We start from the raw sequence: 24,918 nt of genomic DNA on the forward strand, positions 1-24,918 counted from the left end.
ATTTTTATGAAACTGAAGCTGAAAGTTGATGTTATGAGAAGAGGATACAAGGAAGTCATTTAAAAATCATTGTTGAGGGGCGCCTGGGTGGCTCAGTGGGTTAAAGCCTCTGCCTTCGGCTCAGGTCATGGTCTCAGGGTCCTGGGATTGAGCCCCACATCTGGCTCTCTGCTCAGCAGGGAGCCTGCTTCCTCCTCTCTCCCTGCCTGCCTCTCTGCCTACATGTAATCTCTGTCTATCAAATAAACAAAATCTCAAAAAATAAATAAATAAATAAATAAATAAAAATCATTGTTGAATGAGGTGAAAAGATAGTTATTAAATATTGGGGGAATTTAAAAAAAATTTATTTACTTGAGAGAGAGAATAAGAGAGGGAGAGAGAGAGAGCATGAAAGGGGGGAGGGTCAGAGGGAGAAGCAGACTCCTTGCTGAACAGGGAGCCCGTCGCAGGACTCAATCCTAAACTCCAGGATCATGACCTGAGCTGAAAACAGTGCTTAAAAAACTGAGCCACCCAGGTGCCCCTTAATATTGGAGGAATTTTTCATTTTATTTATTTATTTAAGAAAGGACATTTTTTTTTAAGATTTTTATTTATTTATTTGACAGAGAGAAATCACAAGTAGGCAGAGAGGCAGGCAGAGAGAGAGAGGAGGAAGCAGGCTCCCCGCTGAGCAGAGAGCCCGATGCGGTACTCGATCCCAGGACCCTGAGATCATGACCTGAGCCGAAGGCAGCGGCTTAACCCACTGAGCCACCCAGGCGCCCTGGAGGAATTTTTTAAATCTGAAGATGTTTTAGGCTGAAATTGCTTTCAAAAATCTCTAAATTCTAGTCCTACTTTAACAAAACGACCTAGACAGGGTACAAGAAAGACAATGCACAGTTGAAGTCAGTGGGTCATATGGTGAGCTTTGGACCTCACCTGCAACAAGAATTGGTAACACGGTATACATTTATATGTGCAATTTTTCCATGCTATAGTCAGCTTTTTTAAAGTTAATCAACTAGCAGAATTGAGTATCATAAAAAGGACATCCTCTATAATTTCTTACAAATAATCTGTTGTTTCTGGGAACCTCAAAAGAGAAAGTTTTTATACAGAGTGCTGTGTAGTATAAATTATTTATTAAAATGTTATAAATACCGGATTCTCAAGTGATAAATAAGGAAAACCTACAGCACCTTTTCTATGATGTAATATCGTCAAGATTTAATACAAATTGGGTTAAATTTTTTCATATAGATTTGTTTTGAATTTTGAGGACAACTTGATCAACAGATATTTTAATTTTTTATATGCTAAAAAGTAATTTTTTTTCAACCCTCACAAAAACTAATTCTAATCCTTGGGAAGTCAAGACAGCTACATCATGATATGACTTGCCTAGGTTTGATGTTTTACTGAGATACTTGCCAATTGGAATTGAGACCCTATGGGTATAATCAGGATAGACTTAACTATTGGCTTACTCTATTTAAATCAGAATGAAAAGCTTACAGAATTTTGTACCCGTACCCTGAAAAAATGTGAAGCTGTTTTGGACTAAAATTTCATAGCTTTTGTGGCTAATGAGGCATGAAATAAATTGGCAAGCTCAGACTACTCAGAGTACAGTGGTACAGTGTGCATTTTCTAATTCCCAGCCCTTGGGATTCCAGCAAAGGTCACAAATTAAACAAAGTTGGGATTAATCAAAACTACAATCAAATAAAACCCAATCATTAATCCTCTCCCGAGTTACAATGGAGTGATTGTGTAATTGTGTGAGAAGCACTGGAGAGGGCTCTTTTGTAGTATATAGGAAAATCAACATTAAGGTGTCAAACAGAAAAATGAAACCCTGCAGGTGAAGCTGTCTCTGGAGCCAAGAGAAACTGGCAATTTATGCAGAGTTGCCAGTGAACCTTCGGAGTATTGAAAAGGGTGTTGGCACTAGCCGTAGAACATGTGGGTCTCTCAGTGGGGCCCTCCACAGAGATCAGTTTATGGGCTGCGGCAGGCCCTGTTTGCTGAGAAGCTTAGTGTTTGGGTGTAACAGCTCTAAGCAACAGTCTCTCCAAGGTTAACTGCCAAAAATTTACTGTGTAATTCTCAGCTCTTTGTAATTTTAAAAGAATTTATAGAAAAGCATTTCCTCTGTGGGAGTAATTAAGTGTCAGAATATGTCCTTCCCAACCAAAAGGAGGAAAATTCGCAAAGAAAAGTTTAAGCCCACATTTCTTCTATGTTTCTGACTTTTGAACTTACTGATGCTTGCTTTATGATTGCTGTCTTACTGTTTCTGCTATTTTCTATTCCACAGTGATTATTTTCTTTATTTTTCATCCCTTAGTATCAAGTCAATGTCTGTTTTGCCTATTTTAGAAAGTCAACAGTGATATTAGCCAGTTATACTAAGATTATAACTTAAGAAACAATTTTGATGTTAATTTATTCCATATTGTTTATATTATATATGGGGATAGTTCGGCATGTGTGCTTTAAGGATAGCATTGAGTTTTTATTGGTTAGCTCCCTGCTTTGCTTCACATCCGGAAAAGAAAAAATTAAATCATTTATTCCATCTCTTACCTGGTTACTGGTTCAAAAGCCCCAAAACAGATGATTGATTGCCTGTTATTACATGACTCAGACTGGGTTTTTGTATTACAGAATTTCTATTTCTTAACTTTTTTTTTTTTTTTTTTTGTCCATTTATGTTCTAAGCCCTTTGTGTGTGCAGGACAGTCTTAGATGCTGTATGGGATACCTGTTCTCTCCTCTCAAGTAATTTACCAACTAGCATCCATGCATACTTACAGCTAGTTAGTCCCATAAACTTAACATTACTAAAAGTATCACTTGGATTTTATCCTCAGCATTATTATAACGAGGTATTATTTCAGGTTTTGTCTTCATTTATGACATTTTCATATCACCACTGAAACATCACAAATTGAGCTTTATCATTGGAAAATAAAGGGCTTGAAATTTTAATAATTTGATTCTTGCATTTAAACTTTTGGCCGCTACAAAGATGTTCTTGGTGTGTTTAAATTCTGCATGTCTTTACTTAACTACAATAAGTTTTCATTTTCAAAATAGCAAATCTTTGTTCAGTAGAAAAGGGAAAACATATAGGATACTTGTGTGTCTGTTTATGTGTTTGTGGTGGGGGTAGAGTTCTTGTTTCATTTTATTTTACATTTGTTTTTCTGATTTTATGTACATAAATGAAATGTTAGTTACATTGTTCTGCAATGTATTTTAAAATGTATTTTAACTGAAGAATATGTCATGGTTATTTTCTCCCATCCAAGTACTAACCAGGCCCCACCCTGCTTAGCTTCCGAGATCAGACGAGATCAGGCGCGTTCAGGGTGGTATGGCCGTAGACGGTTATTTTCTAATGTCAAAGTAAAGATCTGCTCTCTTCTGTTTAACAGCTGGTTAGTGTCCCATTACATGCATGTTATACTATTTTTTAAAATTATTTTCTGCTGAAGGCCATTTGGATTATTTCCAGTTTTTCAGTATTGTACCCAAACTGCAGAGAATGTTATGCATCTTTTCACATGCAAGCATCTCTCTGTAGAGTAGATTTTTTTAATGGAATTGTTGAGTCAAAGCATAATGCATATTTTATTTTGGTACCTGTTGTTAAATTGTTCTCAACAAAAAAGGCTCTCCCACATATGCTTTCATCAGCTGTGTACGAGAGTGTGTATTTCCTCACACTGTTGGGCGTACTCTACATTATCTTTTAAATTTTTGCTGACCTGTTTTTATATTTGGAATATCTTTCCATATCATTAGTCTTTCTCCTCCAGTAGGATGGTATTCCATGGCACTATATTCAGTTAGTTCTCCATTTTTGGGAATTGAAGTCACTTCTAATACTTAGCTATTTTACATACAATGCTACAAAATAGTAATAGGGTTATAATACAGAATTTGTATAAAGATATAAATAACCCTGTACAAAAGGTATTTTGCATGTATGCAGGTATATCTGTAGGATAAAGCCCCAGAAGTGGAGTTGTAGGGTTAGATGGCATATACAACTGAAATTCTAGTTATTATTAAATGAAAAAAGGAAAATGGAAAACAGTGTGCATAATATGCTGCCAATGGTTGAAAAGAGGGAGGTGGAGGAATGTACATGTGTTCTCTCTCTCTCTCTCACACACACACACTATAATTTTTTGGATCAGTGGAGGACAAAAGGATGGACAAGAGTTAGAGGGATATTTTTCGCTCTGTGTACATACACATAATTTTAAATAATTTTTTAAAATTTTAACAGTGAGAGCATATTACGTATATGATATTTTAAGTGTTTCCTTAATGTTGTGATAAAATCCTGAGCTTTCAAGTTAAAACTAAATTTAACATGCACTGCATGACCTTCAGGATTTATTTCACTCTGGATCTCAGTTTCCTCATGTATGTGTATGAAACTGGTAAATGCTGTCTTGTAGAGTTAGAAGACTGAAATAAGAAATTGTATGGGAAAGCATATACATAGTGGCCAGTGTTTGACACATGTAAGTAAATAGTAAGTTCTTTTAGATTTTTTTCATTCTTTCTGCCAGAGTTATTCCTGTAAAATGAAATCCTGAGAGGTAATGTTTTAAAGGGATGAAACTTAATCACAAGAATGTCTGTTATCTGTTCCAGTTTATGTACATGTGACTATAGAGGCAGAGGTGAACCATTTGGTTTATCAGGAAGGAGTCCTTTATCCTGGCCTGATTTTTGTGACAGTGACTTCTCTTATGTTACCAGACAGTGAGAAAATGATCATGAGTTCGAAACTAATACTTATCAGTATACACACATACATGCACACATAGAAGAGCTGTTACAGTGCTTCACTGAGTAAAACATTTACTCAGAAGCTATGACTGATGCAAGCGGTCCTTAAGCCAGGTTCATATGTTATCAGGTGTATATGTTGCAGTCTTGCATTGGGGGGTGTGTGTGTGTGTGTGTGTGTGTGTAAATGGGATGTATTTAAAAGCCACTAAAATTTAGCTAGTGATAGCTCCTTGGAAATTCTGTGAAGAAATTTTAAATTAGTAATGTGTATATACACAAAAGAATATCAGCTTTTTGTAGAGCATGCGACTCTTGATCTCAGGGTTGTGAGTTAAAGGCTAACGTTTGGTGTAGAGATCACTTAAAAAAATAAAAATATTAGAAAATAAATAAAATAACAAGTACATTACTACAGTATATTTAAGTGTCTCATGTTTCTTCTTCACTACGTTTTACTTCTAAATCATCTGTACCTCAAAGACTTCATAAAACTTTTTTCTTATCAAAGATGTCAAGTTACAGGGGTGCCTGGGTGGTTCAGTCAGTTAAGTGTCTGCCTTTGGCTCAGGTTATAATCCCAGGGTCCTGAGATCAAGTGCTGCATTAGGCTCCTTGCTCAGCAGGGAGCCTGCTTCTCCCTCTGCCTGCCATTACCCCTGCTGTGCTCTCTCTGTCTCTTTCTCTCTGACAAATAAAATCTTTAAAAAAATGATGTCAAATTAGAGAAGACTGCTGACAAGTTTATCCCTAGAGGTTTCTACACCTTGGGCAAAGGTCTTTTAACTCCAAAGAATTGAAGAGGTCTTAAATGCAATTTTTTTTTTTTTCTCTCTCTCTCTCTTCCTAAAATTTTGTATCCTGTACACTAATTTTCATCTATTTCCTCTGTATCAGTTTGCTTTGCAGTGCTTCAGATTACCCAGCCCCCTCTCTGCCACTTTGGATGGCCAGCAATTATAAAAGATAAATTACTTACTAACACTACTAAATGTGTAGCAATGAAAGTCCCTCTTTGTATATCTACTGCTTAAGAGAATAGAACATGATTTTAGGTGATTTAAATTGACTCGGTAGGATATTAATCTAATTATTCTCTAGACTTTGAAATGTTACAAGAATTCATAGTCAAGCATACTCAAGCACTGTAACATACTCTAGAGTTAACTTGCTACCTATTTTTCCCATAAGTCTTTAGATCACCTTTGCTAAATCTACTGAAATATCTAAACATGTAACATATACAGACCCACACACACATTGCATTCTGTCTCACTGAAAACAGTTTCATTTAATAATACTTTCATTTTCAAATGAAGAACATTCTGGTATTTTATATTATTTCATTTGTTTTACTATAGATAGAGCAGCACTAAATTGATGGATATTACTGTGTTCTTCTTCTGGTGACCAGCATTTCTAAGCCTTTGAAGATACTGTAACACCTCAGTGATTTTCAGGTATTTTTCTTATAAAGTCAGCCTGTCCATAAGCTGCCTTTTCTATAAACATAGTATCTCCATGTAGACTACAACATATACAATTATACAATAGGTCTGCAATGTTCTGTTTGTATCCCATTCTACTTATATGATATGGAAAAACTATCTACTTTTATAGAACATTCAAAAATATTTTGGGGTAACTTTTACAATTTCTATTTCAGAATTTTTTTTATGTAGCTGAAAGGTGTGGCTAACACTAAAGAGATTGTTTTGTTGTTTTTGTTTTTTAAAGAGAGAAGACAGACTCTTTTTTTTTTTTTTTTTTTTTTAAAGAGGCTTTTATTTATCACAAGTAGGCAGAGAGGCAGGCGGGGCCTGAGGGTGCAGGAGAGGGGTAAGCAGGCTCCCGCTGAGCAGAGAGCCCAATGCAGGGCTTGATCCCAGGACCCTGAGATCATGACCTGAGCCAAAGACAGAGGCTTAACTTACTGAGCCACCCAGGCACCCCTCTTGTCCTCTTCTTTTAAACACAACTGTCACTAGTATAATTTGTACCTTCATGTCGATTTTTGCTTGAATTTCCTTAATTACCTCCTAAGTGATCTTGTCTCATTGTAATACATGCTTCATATTGCCTGCCATAATGCTTGGCATATCGTTTGGGTAGGTGAATCGTCAACATAAAATTCTTCAGTGTCTCTGTTTTCCTCTCTCCTCATATTCCTCCCACACAAAAATACTTTTCTTAATATGGTATATTTAGATCTTCATGATCACTTTCTTTCTGCTACACCTACATGTAGTTTGAATTCATTTATTCTCATTGCTATGTAGATTCTAGACCATGACTATACAGCAATTTGTCAATTGAACCATAGGTTAGAAATTTGGGTTGTTTGCAGTTTGGAGATATTACAGATAAAACACATTATATTTTATTTGCCTCTTTACCTATAGTCTCTTCCGTATAGATCTTGAATTTATCAAGGCCATATATTGTTTTTATCTTTGTAATTTCTAGCACATTGCTAGCACATTCCATGGCATATAAATGTTCTTGAAAGAATGGAGAGAGGGAGCAGGAAGTTACTCTGCTGTTGTAACACAACAGACAATACCCATTGCCCTTCTTAGAATGGTATTTTTAAAAAAAAAATTTGCCCTTTATTTCTCAGGCTCCTTATTGTAGCTATGTTCACTCATAAGCCTTTGTAATGGGAAAGCAAACTCATATCTCTTTTAAAAATTTTAGGAATTTATTAAGATGCCACTTCTCCATATCTCCACTTAGTAAATTCTTCCGCTTCTTCCCTGACTATTGAGCACATTTTTGTTGTGTCTTAGAGACAAAGTTGTCTACGTGAAATCAGTGGTAGAATGTTCATATATACAGTCAAGCTGTTAAAGTTGCTGGAAGAATACAGATGACAGGGAATCAAACCTATACCTTTCTGAGACTTTCCATCTCAAGAATCCACAAGGAATGAATCTACCTTACAATTGGCAAGAGAGAATCCTTATCATGGATTATAATTTGAGGATGTAGAGATAGATTACAAATTCCAGTATCTTTAATCCATTCATAAACTTAGTCTTCATTGATTTTACCCACAGTTTTATTTACATATTCTTATTCAGGAATTTATGGTGATGTGATTGAAGCATAGTAAATAGGTATTTTGCTGTCCATTTAGTTTCTTGATGTGCAGCTACCCTGCGTATTTTCTAAACTAAAAGTGAAAACTTCACTAAAAGTGAAATGGTTGCCCCTTTCAGATCATAGTCACTCTAAGAGGAATTAGGATTGACTAACGGAATAGAAAATTAAGGTTTGTTTTCATTTAATAAATTTGAGAAACAAGTACAATCAACCCTCATTATTCATGGATTCTGCAAATTCACCTACTTTCTGAAATTCCCTTTAACTCTAAAATCAATACTCATGACACTTTCAGAGTCATTTGTGGACATGGACAGAATGGCGAAACTTTTTGACTCACCCTACATGCCCGTCACTAGCTGAGGTTGAACAAGGTGATGTTTTACCTTCTTGTTTTAGCTCCCAAGCCAAACAGTATCCTTTTCTTTTCTTTTCTTTTCTTTTTTTGCCACTTTTCACATTTTTGCATTAGTGTTCCTAAGACACAAAAGCTGTGATGGACCTTATGGAGAAAATATGTGTGTTAGTGAACCTCCATTCAGGCATGAGATACAGGGCTGTTAGTGATGAGTTCAGTGTTAACGAATCAATAATATATATTTAATAAGATACATTGAACAAGAACACACATAAAATACAGTTATGTATTGATTGGTTGATGAAAATGTTGTAGCAGAGGCTTACCCAACAGTATTGTCCTTAGGAACAGAAGTTTGGTATTTGCTAATTCAGTTACTGTAGCTACTTTATACATTGTTAACTACCACAAATAAGAATTATTGACTATATTTGATTGCCTTTTACTCCTGCTGTTATCAAGCTAAATTTATTACTATTTTCTCAGTCTTTTTTCCTCTAGCACTTAATATGAAACAATTACCTTCACTTTGCTGTAAATATATCTAACTTTATCTCAAGCTTAAATTTCTTTTGCTACATATTCTCATACGAGACAGGTTTCTGTTGTAAAAGTAGCAGCTGTCTGGTCACATAAACACAGTGGAACCCGATTGTCAATGATGGTTTTTATTTAATCAGTTATACATTGAATTCTCAGTATAGAAAATGCTGCTTCTGCTTTGAATTACCAGTTTCACTTCAAAGTATAATTTAAAGGGGAAGCAGCTTCATTCCTAGAAACTTGAGACCTCTAAAGTGTATTCTCTTCCTCGTGAGTGTTCTCTGTGGGCACTTCAAATAGAGTATCTTTTACCTGCGGTTTTAGGTGATACACTGGGAAAGCATGCAGTTGCTTTAGAAGCTTTTATAAATAACTCTTGGCTATTTGTATAATAAATATTTATCTTCCTTTAACATTTCCTACTTCTATTCCATAAGTTTATTGAACTCACTGCCTCCAACTATATGTATTAAGCACGTCTCTCCTTTTTTGCTAATAAAATAAAAGACTAAGAATCACTCTCACATTAATAGCATATTCCTACAAATAAGGGATTATTTCTTTCCATATCATGTTCAGCAGTACTAATCCTTTTAGAACCAATGATGGAAGCAGTTTCTGTATTTTAATGCTTTGAGAAGCAGTCAGTCCTCCCCTTTCAAGTTTGTTACAGGAGAGAGTAAATTGCTCATATAGAATTATATACTTGAATCAATATCTACCTACTTGATGCAGTGGGGGGACTCAGGTCCCACACTGAATTTGTCATATGCAGTGTTTGGAATTATGGGAATTTATAATCTACATTTGAGTGAAAGTGCCTAACTGGAGAAGCACCTTTTTCAATATGAAGTTGCAGAATTTGTTTACTTAACAAAAGTTAAGGAACAGACTGTTGGTCCTCATTCTGTGTAGATGTTCTATACTATTTGCTATACCCTACTAATTCCCACCACCCCATTCTTTTCCTTAAAGCTGTCTCCTCCGTTTGACTGTATGATCCCTCACTCTCGTACTTGTTGTCTTCTACTAGTCCTTTTAACCTTTGGATAATGGGCAGTAATGAGTAGCTTGTTATGAGTGGAATGATGAGGTTAGGAGGAAAAGTTGGAAACAATGCTGTGAAAACATTCATATGTATTTCCAAAGATTTTGGCATTTTCCCTATATTTTGAGCCCTTATGCAAGAATATAAAAATAAGTTTGTATCTCTTTGGCAGGTCACTCTGGTCACAAAATGAGAAGTAGATGAGGGAGAATAGAGATTGGGATGGGAAGAACCTGTCAGGGAGCTAGGACAGTACGCCAGACACATATTTTGGTCCTGTTGTCTATTCTGTAGGTGTGACTTTGGGAAAATTAGTCTCCTTGAATTGACTTTCATCACTTATGAAAGTGAGAATACTAATTCACAAAGATGTTACAAGCATAACATGTTATTATCAACTAAGTGAAAATAACTAAGAATGCATGGTGTACATAGTGGGCTCTTAGTACGTGTTGGTTTCTTCTCTTCGTTTCCATTCTCTTAGTTTACATTTAAAGAAAGAAGCATTCAGAATGGCTAAGTAGTTTGTACAGTCAGACCAATTTAGTGACAGAACTGGGACTAGATCTGCAACTTGGATTGCCCGTGGATTCGTTCCACCATATCAAGCAACATCCATATTCATTTATTCTCAAGTATATAGTTTTCAGTGAGAAAAAACAAAAACTACTGGTTTATCTTTTTTTCCCCTTGGTATAATAAGATCTAGTACTTAAAGAAATTGCTAAGAATTAAGCACTCATTATACTAACCCCATTCCAGAAAGATGGGTGTTGAGTTCCAGTATAGTCGTCTTCACTAATATTTCCACAATTATCAACAGTTGTTTTTAAGTTTGTCTCTTAAGTGATAAAATTTTTCATATCTGAATTTTTATTTTTAGTAAAAGCTGCTATAGCATTTGGGATATGTTTACATTTTCTAAATTTTCATTTCTAACTCAGTTTTCCAGTTTGCCAAACTCATTTAACCTATTTTATTTTATTTTATTAAGTTTTATTTACTTATTTTAGAGGTAAGGGGAAGAGTGAGAGGGGAGAGAAAGAATCCTCAAGCAGACTCCCTGCTGAGCATGGAACCCAATGTGGGGCTTGATCCCATGTCCCTGAGATCACGATGACCTGAGCTGAAACCTAAGAGTCAGACACTTAACTGACTGAACCACCCAGGCACACCCCAGTTTGCCCATTTTAGAACAGCCAAACTATCCCTGAATTTGCTAGATCAGTTCTGTTATCTCTGATATAATTTTTCACATCCAGATTTCCTTAGTCTTGCTGATTAAAACTTAATAATATGCTTTAATAGTAGATTGATAAAAAGAAAACTCTAAGAATTGAGAAACCTGCTCTCTTTTGCATCTCTCTTCTTACTGCTAGGCTTCTTCAGCATAACAAGAGGAAAAATTACATTTGTAAAGTAATTTTGTATCATAAAAAAGAGGGCCCAAGTTGATATATAGTATATGTTTAATGAGGAATATGAGTAGTTAACTTTGACAATTAATTTTGGACATAAGTAGGTAGAGTAGAATAATTCTGATTTTAATGTCAGCACGCCTGATGACTTAAAATATGATGCTGTTAATAGAAAAATGAAAGCTTACATCCTAAGATACAACATTTATAGTTACTTACAATGTGTTCTGCCTTTACTTTGAGTATTAGCTTTCCTTCCTGCCAAGGTAAACTATTAACTTTGAAGATAAAAACTACTTACATTTACATGTTGTAACATTTGAAAGCAATTTTATATTCTAATGATGTATATGTAAATAAAATTATATTTCAGCATAAAAAATGCTTAATGTTTATGTTTCTTTTATTATCACACCATTTGGAAAAGACTTCAAAGCTTACCTTTCTATGGATACTGTAAACTGTAAGTCAGGAATCAAATGCTGTATTTGTCTAAGGAAAATACAGTCATATCTAGAATACAGTTTCTTATGTTTATGTCTAAAATCTGTTCTCAGTAATCTTAAGTAAGTTTTCTTTCTGAGTATGGACAGAAAATGTAGCGAATTAGTTAGTGATTAGAGTAGAGACTTAACTATGGCTACAATTTACCCAGAGAAAAACTGAAGACTTGAACCCATGTTCGAAAATAGGAAAGGCACTGGGAAAATATTTTGTGTAGGATTGATTGCTTTTGTCGTGTTCTCTGAAAACAAACCAAAACACCACACATATTCCCCATTTTAAATGTGCAGCATGTAACTACTTCTTATCTTGAGGCTTATATTGTTAGCTTTTCTACTTCCTGGGGCACTTCATTGCTTTTACCAGGATTTCACTTCTGCTGTTTTGCCTTCTGAATCTGCCAGACTTGAACCCAAGTATTTGCATTAAATCAAAGGTAGGTTAGTGCTTTTATGTCCCCCAATTTACATCTTGATTTACTTGCTCTTAATTCTGACAATTGAGTATTTGAATGGTGCCCATTTAGTCACATATCTAGTGTTAGTTGTTTCCTCTTCTTGGTTGAGTTAATTGATCTAATAAATTAAAATGAATAAATGGGCATTGTAGGCTTAAAAAGTATCTGTTATGCTTTTGCTTTAGAGAAGTCAGAAAGTCTGGTTGTTAGTGAGTGGTTTAGTATTCTCTCACCATTGGAGCTGACAGACATACTGATGAGGTGATAATGAACTCATATGTCTGAGCAGTGCCTGAGTGGGAAGGGAACCCAGATAGTAGGCATTGCTTCACTCTGGAGCCTGCCAAGATTTTTACTTTTTAATAGAATACATTTCCAGCTTAACAGGTAGACATTCCTGGATACTTGTCAGAAGTGTAACATGTCATTCATGGGTACCAAAGAGGAATGTATGTAATCTTACTTTGGATGTAGCAAGTCAGAGGTTTTAGTCACAGTCACTGGGGATAGTCCAGTAATAGAGAAAGCATTGCAAGTAGGATTTGAATGCAAAGTCCGTGTGTGTGCTCTTGCATGCGCACATGCGTGTGTGTATGTTTGTGTGTGAGAGAGAATTAGTTGCAGAGAATTAACAAGGGCCATATTTTGCAAGGTGGTTGGGATAAATACATATGTCATCTTGGTGATCTCCCCCTCTTCAAATTTCTAATGAGCTGACTCTTCCTTTGAGCTTCCATATGATATCTCGTGCATATCTTTTAAAAGATATATATATATATAAATCTCTATATATGTCTTTTCTTTCCATTAAAAAATTATCTGATACATATTGTATATTACATTAGCCATCAGAATTATTAGGTACTCTTATATGATTTCTTTTTTTTTTTTTTCTTTTTTTAAAGATTATTTATTTGAGAGAGAGAGAGCCGGTACATGCAGGTTGGAGGAGCAGAGGGAAGAGAAAATCTTCAGCAGACAGTGCTGAGCTGGAGCCCAATGTGGAGCTTGAATTGTGACCCTGAGATCACGACCCGGGCACCCCTAGCTACTCCTATTTGATTTCTGAAAAAAAAAATTTTTTTTTAAGTTCTTAATAAAGATTTTACTTATTTATTTGACAGAGAGAGAAAGAGATCATAAGTAGGTAGAGTAGCAGGCAGAGAGTGGGGGGAAACAGGCTCCCCACCAAGCAGAGAGCCCATCTCGGGGCTCAATCCCAAGACCCTGGGATCATGACCTGAGCTGAAGGCAGACGCTTAACCAACTGAGCCATCAGGTGTCCCGGAAATGTTACCTTCTACTAGACAAGAGTTGAATGTTTCTTCCTTTGCTTTGACAACTTTTTGTTTTCTGTAACTTTTTTTTAATTAACCACTCAAATAAAAGTATAAGATAGTTTTTAAATTTCTGATACTCAGTCTATAATTCAAATAATAATAATATATTATGTGATTCCAATGTTTAAGATAAGACATGGGCTATTTTTTTTTTTACTGTGGAAAATTTTAAACATATTCCAAAGTTGACCAAATAGAATAGTGAATCTCTGTACTTACCTGTCATTCATCTGCAATAGTTAGCAACTTGTGGCTAGTTTTATCTATATCCTTACTTCTGCCATTCTTTTTTATTTTGAAGTAAATTTTAGACATCATATGATACTATACTAAATCTTTCAGTATATATTTCTAAAAAATGAGAATTCTTTTTAAAAAACATAGCAACAGTACCATTATCACAACTAAAAAATATTAATTATTCTCATCAAAATTAATATTTCTATTTCCCAGGTTCTTTTTTTTTTTTTTTTAAAGATTTTATTTATTTGTTTGACATAGAAAGACAGTGAGAGAGGAAACACAGTAAGGGGAGTAGGCAAGGGAGAAGCAGGCTTCTCCCGGAACAGGGAGCCTGATACGAGGCTGGATTCCAGGACGCTGGGATCATGACCTACGGCCAAAACCAGACGCTTAACAACTGAGCCACCCAGGTGCCCCACCCCAGAATGATTTATCATTTTGATTATTTATAGCTTATGGAGTTTGGCATCCAGTTCAGTATACATATTGCTGTTAGTTTACAGGTCTCTCGACTCTCTTTCAAGTTACCCCTCCATCTTTTCTACCTCTTTCAGTGTATTTATTGAAAAACTAAGCTCTGCATTTTAGATTTTGCTAATTGTATCACTGTGAAGATATTTAACAGATTCCTCCATTAATAGTATTTCTGTACATTGATTCTTAGACTTATAGGCCTGTCGCATTAAATTGTCATTTCCAGTAATCATATTTTTGCTGGCAGTATGGGTGTTTAAAGACATAGGTCAAAATTAGAGACAAAAATCTCTGTCACTTGTTTGGCTATGTAAATTTGAACAAGTTACTTAACTTATCTGTGTCTTTCCTATCTCTAAAATGAAGATAATCACATCTACCTTTTTGGGTTGTTGTGAAAATTAAATTATTATCATTATTGGTTGTGGTTTTGGCATTCATGATCATACTAATGAAAAGATTGATCAATGGCTTGAAAGTAGTCCACTGATTGCAAGAAATATTTGATAGAAAAGTGTCCTATTATGTAATGAAAAACTTACTGTTTTGTTATTGACAAAGAAGCTCTTTAGCTTTCCCTTTTCAGTTTTAGGCAGATCATGAAATTTAGAAAGTTTTAACAAATTATCTTATTAATACCCATCCAGGTTTCCCTTTTTTCTTTATCTACAGTAGTGGCCCAGTAGTTTAGGAGATTGATTAGAAACAGAAAGCCACATTGTTAAAAAGAAAATAGTATGAATAAAAGCAGTTTATATCAGTGTTCTTGGAGACTGTATCGATGCACATTTCCAAAATGTCAGGGTCTTTTCTTGTGTAACTTCCATTGATAAATTTCAGGGAACCAGTAGTGTGCTTTTTAAACTAGATTAGAGGATGAAAAAAATGCCAGCTGATTATGTCTGGAGGTTTGGTCAGTGTTCCTGATCTTGTCCAGTAACCCCTGAGTTTGGCTTTTTTACTTGTTCTTTCTAACTAGCATTTTCTGCTGTAGGAGAACAAACCTCAGAAGCCAAGACAACTGATTTTACTGTTAAGCATATAAATGAGGGCATGTTTCACAGAAGCCTGTAAATTTAACATTAGAAGGAGAAAGCAATTCAGTAAAAAAAAATTACAATTTAAACTTTACATTTGCTTTTCAGATTTGATTTTTAAAGATTGTGATTCTTAATATTGTTCTTACCAATCACTTATTCCTTTTTCTTGAGGAAAAAAAATGAAAAAGCAAAAATGTGGCAACATTAGGGAATAATATAAAGATAATAGTTCTGAGTCAATTTCTTTCATCAATATAGCTTATCTCTTACCTCTTCCATAACACAACCTACGTTGTAATTTGTCTGCCGGTTTCCTCTTCACTTCCCCATGCCTGCTTCTTTGTGTCTTCTTTTTATTTTATTATTAATTGTTACCATAGGACACAGTTATTTCAATTTGATATTTGCTTTAATTTGGTAGTATACAAACACATACTGAAGTCAGATAAACCTGATCAGTTTCAGGGACCTTCTGAAACCATCACTCTTCTATTTGAATATTCATAATTGAAAAACTTCTCATTTTTTTGGGAGAAAACAAGCCAAGTTAGTTTGGTGTTAGTAGTCTTTAAATTACATTTTGATTTCTTTTCCTTTAAAGAATATCAGAATTTTTTACATATTTGGTGTGAATCCTTAACAAAGCCAAGGTAGAAAAAGCCTCACTATACTGATCATAACCTGTGGCAAAGTGGAGCAAGGTTAGAAGCAAGACATTTTACTCAAAGTCTCTTGATTAAAAATTGATAAGTCAGGGTCTGGCCTAACAATCCTTGACCTGACAAATTAGATTGAAGACCTAACTGCACTAAATCCCATTATTCCACCTAAATTGCCTAATCATAGATGGTAACTTCTGGAGAGCCTTAGGATAATACTGAATCTATAAAACTGAAAGTATTCATAACAAAAGGTCACTTTAGTGTACTGCCTTTGAAGCAGAAAAGCAATTAATCTGTATCCAAAAATGATGCAAACTAAGTTTTGATCCTGCTTGATAGTGCTGTTTCCAAATTGAACTTTGTTAAAACATTTTTTTATCAAAGCCAGAAAGATTATACGCAAGAAGAATTTGGGACAGACTAGGAGCCATAATTCTTTGTGTTTGAAATGTGAGGTTTTAGATACAGAGCAAAAACTCTCCCATGAGTTTATAGGATCTGCTTATAAGGACAAATGTTTTAGGTTAAAAATCCAAGTATTTTTTGGTTTGTTTGTTTCCTATTTATGAATAATTCATAGAGTAATAAATCTCCAGTCATTTACAATTATTTCTTCCTCTCGGAAAGGTTAGGGATTGCCTAACAGGAAGAAAGTACTTCCTGTTTATACATGTCTTTTTTCAAAATGAAGAATACAGCACAGTCATATTATTCCAGGCTTAATTTTAGATAATCTCCCAGTACACTATTTTTTTTTTTAAAGACTTTATTTATTTATTTGACAGACAGAGATCACAGGTAGGCACAGAGGCGAACAGAGAAGGAGAGGGGAAAGCAGTCTCCCTGCCGAACAGAGAGTCTGATGCGGGGCTCTATCCCAGGATCCTGGGATCATGACCTGAACCGAAGGGAGAGGCTTAACCCACTGAGCCACCCAGTGCCTGCACTGCACTATTTTTTAAAATAATTTCACTATTTTTTAAAATAATGACATGTAATAAGTTTGCCCACATTCCACTAAAATGAAAATATTTCTATTGGTAATCGAATGTACAGTACATGTCATGTTAACTCATTTATAGTGGTCCATAAATTCTGAGGTTTTTGTTTACTCTTTTTATATCTAACATTGAAAATCAACACAATTTGAAATTATTTTGTGGTCTGATTTTAGTTCTAAATCTTGGGTCCTAAGTTTTCTAGTTGCCGTATCACTTCAAATTTATAACACGCCACCTCCCCCACCTCCACCACTTCCCACTTTTTTTAAGGGCTGGAAACCGTAAGATGTTCCTGTTAAAATAACAAGAATGAATTTTATATGTCTTTGTGGACCCATCCCTTTAGAATCCTTTTAGAGTCATATCTCATATCTTTATGTTCTAACAATAAGCTTCTTATGAATATCATTATTATATATATTATATAATATATAACTATTATATATAATATAATTATATTTTTTTAGCAGAATAAATGTATACTCAAGTATTTTAGTTACTTAGAGCAATGTTTAGAGGCTTGATGAGTATATAGCATTAAATGGATCTAGCTGAAATAATTCTTCTATAGAAAGTTCTTCACATTGTTTGGAGATTGATCTTTGGTTCTTTTAATTACTTATCCTGATTTTCCTCCTACCTCTTTGGCCATTTTTTAAAGGGTTCATTTTTCTTTCTCTTAAGGTTTATGCTCCCCATGAGTCCATTTTTTAGTTCCCTTCTCTTCTCCTCTACTTCCGCCCCTGATATTTTCTCCCCAAGTAATTTTAACTATTTAATGGCTTCTACCATCTATATGTCCTGATGACTTCCAAGTAGAAATACATACACATACATTGTTTATTCCAGCCCATGTCTCTCTTCCAAGCTTTGAACATTTATATCAGCAGCTAACTTTAAATGACCTCCTTGACATTTCAAAAATCTCAACATGGCTAAAATTATGCTCATCATTTTCTTTTACAAAAACACACATGGGGAAGCCTGGCTGGCTCAGTGGACCCATGTGACTCTTGATCTTGGGATTGTGAGTTTGAGCTCTATGTTGGGTATAGAGATTACTTAAAAACAAACAAGTGAAACCACTCTTACTCTAGTGTATCTAGTATATCCAGTAATAATAAATGTGATCCATTCATTCAGTTGTTCAAGGCAGAAACCAATAAACAATTACTAATGGCTGACTTTCTTTTGCCCTCCCCCCCTCCCCCCTCCCCCAGCTTTTTCAGTTATGTCTTATTGATCTTTCGAATTATATCTCCATATCATATTGTTTCTCTCCCTATAGCAGTTGTTCTCATGTTTTATTGCTTTTGTTTTTGTAACACCATCTTAAATAAACAAAACTGAGTAGTTTTGTCCTTCTAGTGCTTCTCTTCTGTTTCTGGCAGGTTACTACTTTTTAAAACACATATATGGGCATGTCATTTCCCCTTAAATTTTTCCAAAGACTATTCATTGCTTTCATAATAAAATTAAAGCTCCTTAGCATATTATTCTTAGTTCTTTCTCTTGTCCTTTCCTTCTGTTCACCATTTCCCGGGCCTTGGTACCTCACTTCCATCTTATTTCTTCCTCCCTAACTCCTCCCTTTGTTTTTCTTTCTTCTTCTTCTTTTTCTTTCTTTCTTTTTTTTTTTTAAATATTCATTTATTTAGGAGAAAGAGAGAGTACAAAGAGGGGGAGAGGCAGAGGCAGAGGCAGAGGGCAGAGGGAGAAGCAGACTCCCCGCTGAGCTGGGAGCCTGACATGGGGCTTGACCTTAGGACCTAGAGATCATGACCTAAGCCAAAGCAGACGCTTAACCATCTGAGCCACCCAGGAACCCCTGGTTTTTCTTTTTTCTCTCTCTCTTCCCCCACCCCTTTTTTGTCAGTTTGGTACCACAGCAGGGAGTAGTCACTACTTGCTCTGAGTTTGATCTGAACCTCTCTTACTGCTTGTCATTTTCTGCCACCAATTGAAATTATCTGTGTATATGTTTTCTTTTCTATTAAATTATAAGCGTCTTGAAGCTGTGTTAGGATCTCTTTTACATTCCGGCAGTATAGCTGTGAATAAGGCACAGTCTGTTCTCAAGGAGAAAAGGAGGGTTCTCACCTTTTTCATTCTTGGAACTCCTGAAGACTTAATGATAGCCTTCTATGAATGAAATCCTATTTGGTAGGCAAAAAGATGCAACAAATACACCACCACTAATAATAATAGTATTATTAGATTGTTTCACATTTTCTGAGTACGTACGGTATTAAGTTAATTTATGGAAGCCTCATTAGCCTGTGAGAAAACTGCCTTCATTGTACTCATAATAATTGAGGTGACTGAGTAATAAAGTGAGGGTAATTTTGCAAGTTATACTAATAAATGGAAAGCAACAGATACAAAACCTTGGTTTCCTTTTGCTGCCTCATGCTACTCTTATAAATCTTACCTGATTGAGGAATAGGGAAAATGAATAATTAAGATACTGAAAAAGGAGATGTTAAAGTAATCCAGGGAAGAAGTAATGAATTAGGATTATGTTAGAGGTAGACAATGAAGAAAATTTGAGGAGGTAGAATGAAAGAAGATTTAATGACCAAGGGATATGTGGACTCTGAAGAAAAGGAGGAGTCAATGATGATTTAAGCTAAAAGCTCCCAAGACTTTTGACCTCAATTTTCTGGTATGCTTGGTTTCTCCTTTAAGGAGACTGGAGAATAGTTTAACAATTCCCACTGGAAGCAAATTATAAAAGCTGAGACGGAACTACTTATTTATGTTTTATTTTTTCCTATCTTCAGTGAATATTTATTCATTTACTTTCTCAAGCCAGAAACCTGTATTCTTCTCAGTCTCACCTCAAAATCTTGAAGCTATGTCTCCATTTAATCATTATGTCCATTTAATTGTATTATATTACTCAAAGCCATTCTCTTAGGTCAGCTTCTGTGTAAACTTACATCCTTGTTCTTTCTCTGCTGTATTTCTGCAAGTTTTCTACCATGTCTTTATTCTTTTCCCATTTAGTTCTATATGCCATTTGCTGCTTGAGTGCTGTCTTCTCAGCATAAAGCTAATCCTGTCTGTTGACTACCTAAAGGCCTCACATTGCTCATTCTGACTTTCAAGATAAAAACTATGTGGCAACATGTGCCGGGCTCTTTAGTATCTGCCTTGAGTTCATCTCTGCAGCTTTTCATCTTGTCCTTTCTTCACATCACAGTTCTTTTTAGCCACACTTCTCAATTCTTTGACATAGTTTTTTTTTTTTTTTTACTTATTTCTCTATTTTTAAATATCTTCATATTTTATTTACTTACTTATTTATCTTTTTTACTTATTTATTTTTAAGTAAACTCTATGCCTAACATGGGGCTTGAACTCATAGCCAAGACTTTCATGCTTTACTGACTGAGCCAGCCAGGTGCCTCTAAACTTGGCTGTTTAAATTCAAATTAATTAAAACTAGGGTCACTGGAGTGGCTGAGTCAGTTAAGTGTCTGACTTGATTTCTGCTCAGGTGATGATCTCAGCTTTTTGGGATTGAGCCCCAGTCTCACTGGGTGTGGAGCCGGTTTGGGATTCTCTTTTCCCCTCTCTTGCTGCCCCTCCCCCCAAAAACTTGAATTAATTAAAACTGAATAAAATTTTAAGATCTGTTCCTCGACTCCTATATTGGACAACTCAGATAAAAAATATTTCTAGGGGCGCCTGGGTGGCTCAGTGGTTTGGGCTGCTGCCTTCGGCTCGGGTCATGATCTCAGGGTCCTGGGATCGAGCCCCGCATCAGGCTCTCTGCTCCGCAGGAAGCCTGCTTCCCTCTTTCTCTCTCTCTCTCTCTCTGCCTGCCTCTCTGCCTACTTGTGATCTCTGTCTGTCAAATAAATAAATAAAATCTTTAAAAAAAAATATTTCTAACATTATGTAAAAGTTGTAGTGGATAGTGCTATTCTTGATTATGTATTAAGCCCTCTTTTTCCTATGTCTTTATGTACGTTTCGCTCCTTTACAGAATGTGTGATGTGTCCTTCCTTGTTTTGCCTAGCTATTTGTTTTGTTTCTAGCTATCTGTTTTGTTTCTTAAACTCCACATGGTTTCTTAAACTCCTCACGTGGTATTTGTCATTTTCTGACTGACTTGTTTCACTTAGCATTGTACTGTCTAGCTCTATCCGCGTCATTGAAATAGCAAGATTTCATTCTTTTTTGTGGCTGTGTGTGTGTGTGTGTGTGTGTGTATCACATCTTTATCCATTCATCTATCAGTAAACACTTAGGCTGTTTCAATAATTTGGTTGTTGTAAATAATGCTGTTATAAACATAGGGGTGCATGTATGTGACATGGGAATATTTGAATCCTAGAGCCAGCAGCAGTGGACTCAATGCTGATTATAAGTAATAGTTTTGTTTTATGACTGAGAATCAATATTCTCTATTATGTAGCTAGGAACAGCAACTTCACTTTTCAGAGGACCAACATTTTCTATTATCTTCTTTGTGAGATATATAATTAACATATTATATGACCATGTTGCAGAATCAGATAATACAAAGGGACTTAAAAGGAAAAACAACAATACTACCTTTCCTGCCAATGTTCGACCTTCTAGAGTACATTAATTTTTCTTTTTGAGGTTTCTTCATTACTCTAGCTTCAGTACTATTTTTTCTTACTGACTCCTTGCTACAGATGTTAAGATTTAGCTCACTTAAACTGCTGCTTGCCTTCCCTCACTGTCCCAGTATTCCTATCTGTTACCTGTGTGACTTTGAATCATATCCTTAAAACCAGTTGCTGTTCTCTCAACGTTTCATAGGCTCTCTGATGAGCAGCTATGCAAAATCTAATTGTCAGTATCTCTTCTCTCTACTTTTCCCCCTCTAGCCTTCAGCTCCTAAATGTTGCCATAATTTTTATTTTTATTCATTTTATACAAGACACACAGCGGTGCTTTAAAATGGAAAACTCAATTTTTTTTTTTTCTTATTTTGGGAAATGAGCAACGGTTACCTATTCAAATATTCTTACTCCAGTCTCTCTAGAGTTCTTCAACTCCTAGTGGACTTATAGTAGAGTCTCTCAGTCTTTCTTCTGTGTCTCTTAATTTCTATTGTCTATTTTTATCTCCTTATATCTCTTTTCTCTGTTTGAGTGAATTCCCAATACATTTATTCTTTCTTCTACTATGTTCGGTGATAAGTCTCACACTTAATTTAGTTTTTTGTTTTTAATTTCAGTAACAATTTCAGTTCAATTCTTTGTTGAAGTATACTACACTTATAGGAGAAAGCATTTTGTTCAGTTCACTACATTTTCACAAATTGAAAAACATAAGTAAATTGGTCCCAGTTCAGGAAACACAGTATTACCATCTTCAGAGGTCGTCTTTGCGTTCCCCTCCCTTCAGTAACCAGCATTCTGACTTCTGAAAGCATATATTGGTTTTACCTGTTTTTGTATTACATAAAATAGAATTAGGAAGTAAATACTGTATCTGGGTTCTTTCACTTCATATTTTTATTCCACTTGTTACATGTAGTTCTTTCAGTCTCGTGCTATTTATATTACATCATGTGATTGTATCACTCACTTATCTACCACTTATCCATTTAATAATTTCTGTAGTGTTGATGGAGACATAGACTGTTTAGGGCACTTAAAAATAGTGGTACCATGAACATTTTCAGGGGTTCCTGACCCACTGTGATATTGAAACTTTTACAAAGATCAACTCACAGAGCTAATAAATGCTCTTTTCTCTTTCTGTTCTTGAGACTGTCTTCCTGATTCTCTGTGTCCTAATCCTAGAGAGCAATTAATGATTGGGAAGGATGAGGGGTAGGGAATTTTGGCTTCTAGAGCACTTTATACTTCTGCTCCATTTCTGATCCACAAATATGTTTAGATTATATTTAATCCCAGCTATAGCTTTTTAGAGTGCTCTCTCTTTTATCTCTCACTGCTATATATTTTATGCCTGAAAGCATGAATTTACTAAAATATCTTCACCAGAAGTCTTTCTTTGAAGACTCCTGGGTTTAGGAACATACCCATGTCTGTTTTTCCCCATTTGTGTAAGCTCAGAAAAGTTCTAGTGTTAGTTCTTTGGCCATTTTCTTTTCTCTATTTTTACTATTCTTCAAAAATCTCTAATAGTTGGATTTGAGATCTCACTAGATTACTTCTCACTTTCTCTTACATTTTTAACTGTTTCCTTCTTCCTTCAGTTCTAGGAGTATTTTCTTGACTTTATCTTCACTCCTTTTGAATGTTTTTATTTTGGTAATGAGATTCCAACTTTCTCACAATCTGAATGTTCTTTTTCATGCCCTCCTAAATCTTGTTTTATACCCTTAATATCTTCATGAAGTTCTCTGAGAAAAGTAATTAAGTCTTTTTTAAAAAAACTTCTTTTGTTTACTGAATTGTTTTTTCTGCTACCTCAATTATTAAGATTTAAAAATTTCTCTCTTGTTTTATTTTTTTTTTTAATTCATTTATTTGAATGGTAGAGAGCATGCATGTGCCAGTGGGGGTAGGGGCAGAGGGAGAGGATCTCAAGCAGACTCCCCACTGAGGGTGGAGGCCAACACAGGGCTTGAACCTATGATCTGTGAGATCCAAGATTGAGAGTTGGATTGCTTAATCGACTGAGCCACCTAGATGCCCCTCTCTTATTTTAGAGGTTTATCACATATATCTGCTGATCCTTAATTGTCATTTGTATTTAAGAACAGAGTTGATTATAGTATGTGGCTGAATTGAGATTCCTTTGTTGGTGTTTGTAGGTTTACTTCTCTGCTAGCCCTCTCCTCTGAATGGTATAGCTAACAAATAGTTTTATATACATAAGAAGAACTTGTCAACTATCAGGAATCTCTTTAGAGTGGATGGGCATAGATCCAGCTGTTAGGTTGGAGACTGCCCCCAAATGCAAGAATTAAAGATTTACTCAAGGCCACCAACCCTGACATAAACAGCCTTCTGTTCTCCCCAGTTATTTAGTTAGTGTCATAGAGAAAATCCCTTCAGATTTCTTTACTTGCCTGTTTAGTTTGGGGAAAATAAAAAACTGCTTGTCCTATATAAAAGGACAGGAAAGTAAGAAGGAGCATTACGCTATTCAAAAGATAGAACTTTAATGTGAAGTCCCTTATTTTTGGCTTCTCATTTCTATTCCTTACACTTGCTGGTTTCGAGTCCTGAATTTCTTCACAGAGTTTTGCAGATCTGCTCCCATTTCAACATTAGTCCTCTACTGCATGAATCCTGGATGTAGTTCGCCTCTATTTCTGTTTCTTTGTCAGCCTTCTTGCTTTCATGTTATTTCTTCCAGAAATGTGTTGAATTCCCCCATCTGATATTAATACTATAGAAATACAAACAGGAAATAAACCCCTAAAAGGGAAGTTATATCCCCTTGTATTTCGTTAGTATCATTTCCATAGGATCTCCATTAGACTAGGAGAGTTTTCAGATGCCAAGCTGAAAGATATATTTGGAAAGTTTATACAGCTACTGCCAAATAATACAGTTATTTAACAGCAATTAATTCATTCATCACTTACTAAATATCCCTTGTGTACTGGAAGGTGTTCTAATATCAAGACATACACAAGTGATTAAGACAGACAAGGTCCCTGCCTTTATGGACTTATTTTAGTGGGGAAAATGGAAGTAAAATGAGTAAATAAAATGGTTTTAGACAATGATTAAGTAACAGGAAGAAACTGTAAGAGTTCTTTTCATAAAGGTAGACTAAGCTAGAGGAGTTTGATGGTATACTGGGAAAAATTTTAGATAAAGAAGTTAAGAAATGCTTTTAGGTCATTTAAATTCCAATTATTTAACATAGTATGTAATACTCGTTTCAGATGTACAATATAGTGATTCAGAATTTCCATACATTTCCCGGTGCTCATCACAGTGCCCTCGTTA

The 24,918-nt window shown here is 35.2% G+C and overlaps 1 protein-coding gene across 13 annotated transcripts in view; it reads left to right on the forward strand.

The window, feature by feature from the left end:
- The window catches only part of ERC1 (ELKS/RAB6-interacting/CAST family member 1), a 541,029-nt gene that overhangs the window by 322,772 nt on the left and 193,339 nt on the right, over positions 1–24,918 (forward strand). Inside the window, exon 17 of one of the 13 annotated variants that reach the window (XR_004287084.1) lies at positions 6,165–6,263. The exons of the other annotated variants lie outside the window; for them this stretch is intronic. The gene's annotated coding sequence lies outside the window, so the exon portion shown is untranslated. The remainder of the gene's footprint in view (positions 1–6,164; positions 6,264–24,918) is intronic. 13 annotated transcript variants of the gene reach the window in all.

The sequence above is a fragment of the Mustela erminea genome, chromosome 6 (genome assembly GCF_009829155.1).
Source record: "Mustela erminea isolate mMusErm1 chromosome 6, mMusErm1.Pri, whole genome shotgun sequence".
In the NCBI taxonomy this organism is placed as follows: Eukaryota; Metazoa; Chordata; class Mammalia; order Carnivora; family Mustelidae; genus Mustela; species Mustela erminea.